This window comes from Chrysochloris asiatica, unplaced genomic scaffold, assembly GCF_000296735.1.
Source record: "Chrysochloris asiatica unplaced genomic scaffold, ChrAsi1.0 scaffold00459, whole genome shotgun sequence".
NCBI lineage: Eukaryota > Metazoa > Chordata > Mammalia > Afrosoricida > Chrysochloridae > Chrysochloris > Chrysochloris asiatica.
The window spans coordinates 652,245-659,815 of NW_006408977.1; the positions used below are offsets into that span (position 1 = coordinate 652,245).

Below are 7,571 nucleotides of genomic sequence, written 5' to 3' on the forward strand. Positions count from 1 at the left end.
GGCAGACAATACCTATATGTTCATATACAGAGAGCTACCTACTTGCCAGATCAGTCCAACATATCCATGTACAGAGAGCTAGCTACATGGCAGTCGAGTCCAAAATGTCCATATACAGAGAGCTAGCTACATGGCAGAGTAGTGCAACAATTCCAGATACAAAGTTGTAGCTACATGGCAGATGTTTACAACGTGTTCACATACTGAGAGCTAACTACATGGCAGTTCAGTTCAAAATATCCATCCACAGAGAGCTAGCTACATGGCAAACTAGTCCAACATGTACATATACAGAGAGCTGGCTACATGCAGAGTAGTGCAACATTTCCATATACAGAGTTGTAGCTACATGGCAGATGTGTCCAACGTGTCCATACTCTGAGAGCTAACAACATGGCAGATCAGTCCAAAATATCAATGTACACAGAGCTAGCTACATAGCAGACGATTACTAAATGTCCATATACAGAGAACTATCCCATAGCAGGGTAGGGCAACATTTCCATATACAGAGTTCTAGCTACAAGGAAGATGAGAAAAACTTGTGTATATATAGAGAGATAGCTAAGTAGCAGAGTAGTGCAAAATTTCTATATAAAGAGTTCTAGCTACATGGAAGATGTGTACAACATGTGCATATACTGAGAGCTACCTACATGGCAGATCGGTCTAACATGTCCATATACAGGGTACTAGCTACATGGCAGATGAGTTCAACATGTTCATATACTGAGAGCTAGATACATGGCAGACTAATCCAATATGTTTATATACAGAGAGCTAACTACTTGTCAGGTCAGTCCAACATATCCATGTACAGAGAGGTAGTTACACGGCAGACGAGTCCAAAATGTCCATATACAGAGAGTTAGCTATATGGCAGACAAGACCAATATGTTCATAAACAGAAAGTTGCCTATTTGGCAGATCAGTCCAACATATTCATGTACAAAGAACTAGCTACATGGCAGATGAGTCCAAAATGTCCATATACAGAGAGCTAGCTATATGGCAGTGTAGTGCAACATTTTCATATACAGAGTTCTAGCTACAAGTCAGATGAGTCCAAATTGTCTATATACAATGAGCTTGCTACATGGCTGGGTAGTGCAACATTTCCATATACAGAGTTCTAACTACAAGGTAGATGAGTCCAACTAGTCTATATAGAGAGAGCTAGCTACATGGCAGCGTAATGCAACATTTCCATATACAGAGTTCTAGCTACATGGCTGATGATTCCTATTTGTCCATATACTGAGAGCTACCTACATGGCAGAGTAGTCCAACATGTCTATATAAAGAGGGCTAGCTACAAGGCAGATGAGTCCAACATGTCTATATACATAAAAAATATCCATATACAGAGAGCGACCTACATGGCAGGGTAGTGCAACATTTCCATATACATAGATCTAGCTACATGGCAGATGTATCTAATGTGTCAATATACTGAGAGCTAGCTGCATGGCAGACAAGGCCAATATGTTCATATACAGACAGCTAACTCCTTTGTAGATCAGTCCAACATATCCATGTACAGAGAGGTAGCTACCTGGCAGATGATCCAAAATGTAAATATAGAGAGAGCTAGCTACATGGCAGGGTAGTGCAACATTTCCATATACAGTGTTCTAGCTACATGGAAGATATGTCCAACGTGTCCATACACAGAGAGCTAGCTATATGGCAGAGTAGTCCAACATGTCCATATACAGGGTAGTAGGTATATTGCAGATGAGTCCAACATGTCCATATATTGAGAGCAAGCTACATGGCAGACAAATCCAATATGTTCATAGACAGAGAGCTACCTACTTGGCAGGTCAGTCCAACATATCCTTGTACAGAGAGCTAGCTACATGGCAGGGTAGTGTAACATTTCCATATACAGATTTCTAGCTACAAGTCAGATGAGTCCAATTTGTCTATATACACAGAGCTAGCTACATGTCTTCATAGTGCAACATTTCCATATACAGAGTTCTAGCTACATGGCAGATGTGTCCAACGTGTCCATATACTGAGAGCTAATTAAATAGCAGACAAGTCCAATATGTTCATATACAGAGAGAGCTACCTCCTTGGCAGATGAGTCAACATATCGATGTACAGAGCGCCAGGACATGAAAGACGAGTCAAAAATGTCCATATACAGAGAGCTAGCTACAAGGCATGGTAGTGCAATATTTCCATATACAAAGTTCTATCTACAAGGCAGATGAGTCCAACTTGTCTATATACAGAGAGCTAGCTACATGGCAGAGTAGTGCAACTTTTCCATATACAGAGTTCTTGCTACATGGCAGATATTTCCAACATGTCTATATACTGAGAGCTACTAACATGGCTGAGAAGTCCAACATGTCCATATACAGGGTACTAACTACATAGCAGATGTGTCCAAAGAGTCCATATACTGAGGACTAGCTACATGGCCGACAATTCCAATATGTTCTTATACAGAGAGCTACCTACTTGGCAGATCACTCCCACATATCCATGTACAAAGAGCTAGCTACAAGTAGACGAATGTCTACTTGTGTACAAAATGTCCATATACAGAAATGTCTACTTGTGTACAAAATGTCCATATACAGAAAGCTAGCTACATGGCAGGGTAGTGCAACAGTTCCATATACAGATTTATAGCTGCAGGGCAGGTGAGTCTAACTTGTCTATATACAGAGAGCTAGCTACCTGGCAGAGTAGTGCAACATTGCCATATGCATAGTTCTAGCTAAATGGCAGTTGTATCCAACGTGTCTATATACTGAGAGCTAGCTACATGGCAGACAAGTCCAATATGTTCATACACAGACAGCTAATTTCTTTGTAGATCAGTCCAATATATCCATGTACAGAAAGAAAGCTACATAGCAGACAAATCCAAAATGTCCATATATAGAGAGCTAGTTACATGGCAGGGTAGTGCAACTTTTCCATGTACAGAGTTCTAGCTACAAGGTAGATGAGTCCAACTTGTCTATATACAGAGACCTAGCTCCATGTCAGAGAAGTGCAACATTTCCATATATAGAGTTCTAGCTACATAGAAGATGTGTCCAACGTGTCCATACACTGAGAGCTAGCTACATGGCAGATTAGTCTAACATGTCCATATACAGGGTAGTTGGTACATTGCAGATGAGTCCAACATGTCCATATACTGAGAGCAAGCTACATGGCAGACAAATCCAATCTGTTCATATACAGAGAGCTACCTACTTCGTAGGTCAGTGTAACATATCCATGTACAGAGAGCTAGCTACATGGCAGACGAGTCCAAAATGTCCATATACAGAGAGCTAGGTACATGGCAGTGTAGTGCTACATTTCCTTATACAGAGTTCAAGCTATATGGCAGATGTGTCCAACGTGTCCATTTTCAGAGTTCTAGCTACATGGCAGAGTAGTCCAATATATATTTCTATACAGCGTGCTACCTACTTGGCAGATCAGTCCAACATATCCTTGTACAGAGAGCTAGCTACATGACAGTCGAGTCCAAAATGTCCATATACACATAGCTAGCTAACTTGCAGAGTAGTGCAACACTTCCATATACAGAGTTCTAGCTATATGGCAGATGTGTCCAATGTGTCCACATACTGAGAGCTAGCTATATGACAGACAAGTCCAATATGTTCATATACAAAGAGCTACCTACTTGGCAGATCAGTCCAACATATCCATGAACAGAGAGCTAGCTACGTGGAAGACGAGTCCAAAATGTCCATATGCAGAGAGTTAGCTACATGGCAGGGTAGTGCAACATTTCCTTACACAGTGTTTAAGCTACAAGGCAGATGAGTCCAACTTGTCTATATACAGAGATCTAACTTCATGGAAGGATACTGTAACATTTCCATATATAGAGTTCTAGCAACATGGCAGATGTGTCCAACGTGTCCATATACTGAGAGCTAGCTACATGCCAGAGTAGTCCAACATGTCCATATTCAGGGTAGTAGCTACATGGCAGATGTGTCCAACGTGTCCATATACTGAGAGCCACCTACAGGGCAGAGAAGTCCAATATGTTCATATACAGAGATCTACCTACTTGGTAGATCAGTCCAACATATCCATGTACCAAAAATAATCCAGTGATGTCACTACAAGATCAGGTGCGCTTTGTAAAGAATATAACTTCATGGAAAGAAGAGGCCAGGGTTTTATCATGGGCATGTCTCGTATTTGGATTTTGCAAAATTTGGTGTGAGAAAGAAGTCAATTTACATTAATGTGATAAGGGATCCCATTGAGAGACTCGTTTCTTACTATTACTTTCTGAGATTTGGAGATGACTATAGACCAGGGTTATGGAGACGAAAGCAAGGAGATAAAAAGACCTTTGATGAATGTGTAGCTGAAGGTGGTTCGGATTGTGCTCCAGAGAAGCTCTGGCTTCAAATCCCATTCTTCTGTGGCCACAGCTTGGAATGCTGGAATGTGGGAAGCAGGTGGGCTATAGATCAAGCCAAGTATAACCTAATTAACAAATACTTTCTGGTAGGAGTTACTGAAGAGCTTGAAGATTTTATCATGTTGTTGGAGGCAGCTTTGCCCCGTTTCTTCAGGAGTGTTACTGAACTTTAATGTACAGGAAAGAAATCTCATCTTAGGAAAACTACAGAGAAGAAACTCCCCACTAAACAAACCATCGCAAAACTGCAATGGTCTGACATTTGGAAAATGGAAAATGAGTTCTATGAATTTGCACTAGAGCAGTTCCAGTTTATCAGAGCCCATGCTGTTCGAGAAAAAGATGGCGACCTCTACATCCTCACACAAAATTTTTTCTATGAAAAGATTTACCCTAAATCGAACTAAATACAAGGTGTGACTGTTAGATTTTTTTAACTAAAACTTTGATCATGTCTATCACCTTAGTTCTAAGCTTCACAACCTGGAATGTTTTTAGGTGTTTAAGACCATTTGTGTTAACCTGAGTTATGAAATAGACAATGATGTCAAGGAAATGGATGCTAGCTGCTAGGTCAGTGTTTTAAGAAGTTTAAGTTTCAGGGTTTTTTGTTTGTTTGTTTGTTTGTTAAATTTTAGTGGGAGTTATAACCTCCCACCTTGGGAAAAAAAGCTATACTACTTCTTAAAATATAAACATCTAGCAGGTCTAATCAAAAAGCTAAATATAATGCCAGGAAAGTTTCTGGTACTCTGTTTTTTGATAAAGCATTTTTTGAATTAACCATAAGTGAAGATGAATTCATTTTTTACTTCACCTGGAGGTTTGGGTTTGTACACCTCTACTGAATAGTGTTAATGACTGGCAATGTGTGCTTTGTTTTTGGGAATCATGTCCCATAAAATTTATTGGAATGTCAGTCCTGTTTGCTAAGAAATGTACCTGCTGTAGTTGGGTCTGTCCATTGTTATGTAGGTTGTTTTAATTTTCATAAAGAAAAATACTTATTAGTGTTAAAAGCCAATTTAAACCATTACTGATATTGTAAAAAGATAGTCAATGCAGTATTTCTCATTCCTGTCTCCCAGTATCTAAGTTTGGGAAGACACTTCAAAGAATGTTGACAGTGCCTGAAGTTTTAGTTAAGACTTCCACACAGTGATATATAAAAAAAGTAATTTTATTATTTGTTTCTCCATGGATTATTTGTAATAGCTGTAAGCAGAAATATTGGTAATTCCATATTATGACTCCATTAGTGAGCTGTGGTATGGGTAGGGTTTTCCTAAGTCTTGTGTACTTTTACCTGTAGAATATTTTTACGAAGATGCTTTATAATGTGTTTTAAAGCATTGCATTTACAAAAAAGAAAAAGGCTGTATATACTGCATATTTTATGTATTTGGACCAAAAAGTTACAAGCAATTAGACAAAAGTAGTTTTGCACCAATTTAACAGTTTTATTATGTCAAGTAAAACCATGAGACCTACTGTTCTTGTATTTCTCAAAAAAAAAAAAAACAAAAAAAAAACCCAAACATTTCCTTATACAGAGTTCTAGCTACAATACAGATGAGTCCAACTTGTCTATATACAGAGAGCAAGCTACATGGCAGAGAAGTGCAACATTTCCATATACAGTGTTCGAGCTACATGGCAGATGTGTCCAACATGTCCAAATTCTGAGAGCTAGCTACAAGACAGAGAAGACCAATATGTTCATATACTGAGAGCTACCTACTTTGCAGATCAGTGTAACATATACATGGCAGACGAGTCCAAAATGTCCAGATTCAGAGTGGTAGCTACATGGCAGAGTAGTGCAACATTTCCACATACAGAGTTCTAGATACAAGTCAGATGAGTCCAAGTTGTCCATATACTGAGAGCTAATTAAATAAAAAACAAATCCAGTATGTTCATATACAGAGAGAAACATACTTGGCAGATCAGTTCAACATATCCATGTACATAGAATTAGCTACATTGCAGACATTTCCAACATGTCCATATACAGAGAGCTAGCTACTTGGCAGGGTATTGTAACATTTCCATACACAGATTTCTAGATACAAGGCAGATGAGTCCAAATTGTCTATATGTAGTGATGTAACTTAATGGCAGGATAGTGCAACATTTCCATGTACAGAGTTCTAGCTTCATGGCAGATGTGTCCAACATGTCCAGATACTAAGAGCCACCTACAGGGCAGACAAGTCCAATATGTTCATATACAGAGAGCTACCTACTTAGCAGATCAGTCTAACATATCCATGTACAGAGAGCTAGCTACATGGCAGAAGAGTCCAAAATGTCCATATACAGAGCGCTAGCTATATTTCCATATACAGAGTTATAGCTACAAGGCAGATGAGTCCAACTTGTCTATATACAGAGCGTTAGCTACATTTCAGAATAGTGCAACATTTCCATATACAGGGTTCTAGATATATGGCAGATGTGTCCAACGTGTCCATAATTCTGAGAGCTAGACACATGGCAGAGTAGTTCAACATGTCCATTTTCAGGGTAGTAGGTACATGGCAGATGTGTTCAACGTATCCATATACTGAGAGGGTAGAGCAACGTTTCCATATACAGTGTTCTAGCTACATGGTAGATGTGTCCAACGAGTTCATATACTGAAAGCTCTATACATGGCAGATTAGTCCAAAATATGCATGCACAGAGAGCTAGCTACATGTCAGAGGAGTCCAAAATGTCCATATACATAGAGCTAGCTAGATGGCAGAATAGTGCATCATTTCCATATACAGAGTTCAAGGTACATGGTAGATGATCCCAAATTGTTCATATACTGAGAGCTAGCTACGTGGCAGTGTAGTCCAACATGTCCATATAAAGAGTAATAGCCACCTGGCGAATGAGTCCAACGTGTCCATATAATGAAACTAAGCTACATGGCATACAAGTCCAATAGGTCCATATACAGAGATCTACCTACTTGGCAGATCATTCCAACATATCTATGTACAGAGAGCTACTAGCTACATGGCAGATGAATCTAACTTGTCTATATATAACGAGATGTCTACATCACAGAGTAGTGCAATATTTCCATATACAGAGCTCTAACTACATGGCAGATGAGTCCAACATGTCCATATACTGAGAGCTAGCT

The 7,571-nt window shown here is 39.3% G+C and overlaps 1 pseudogene; it reads left to right on the plus strand.

The window, feature by feature from the left end:
- Window positions 1–4,836, plus strand: part of LOC102834553 — a 40,126-nt pseudogene extending 35,290 nt beyond the window's left edge.
- Window positions 4,837–7,571: the final 2,735 nt, after the last annotated feature.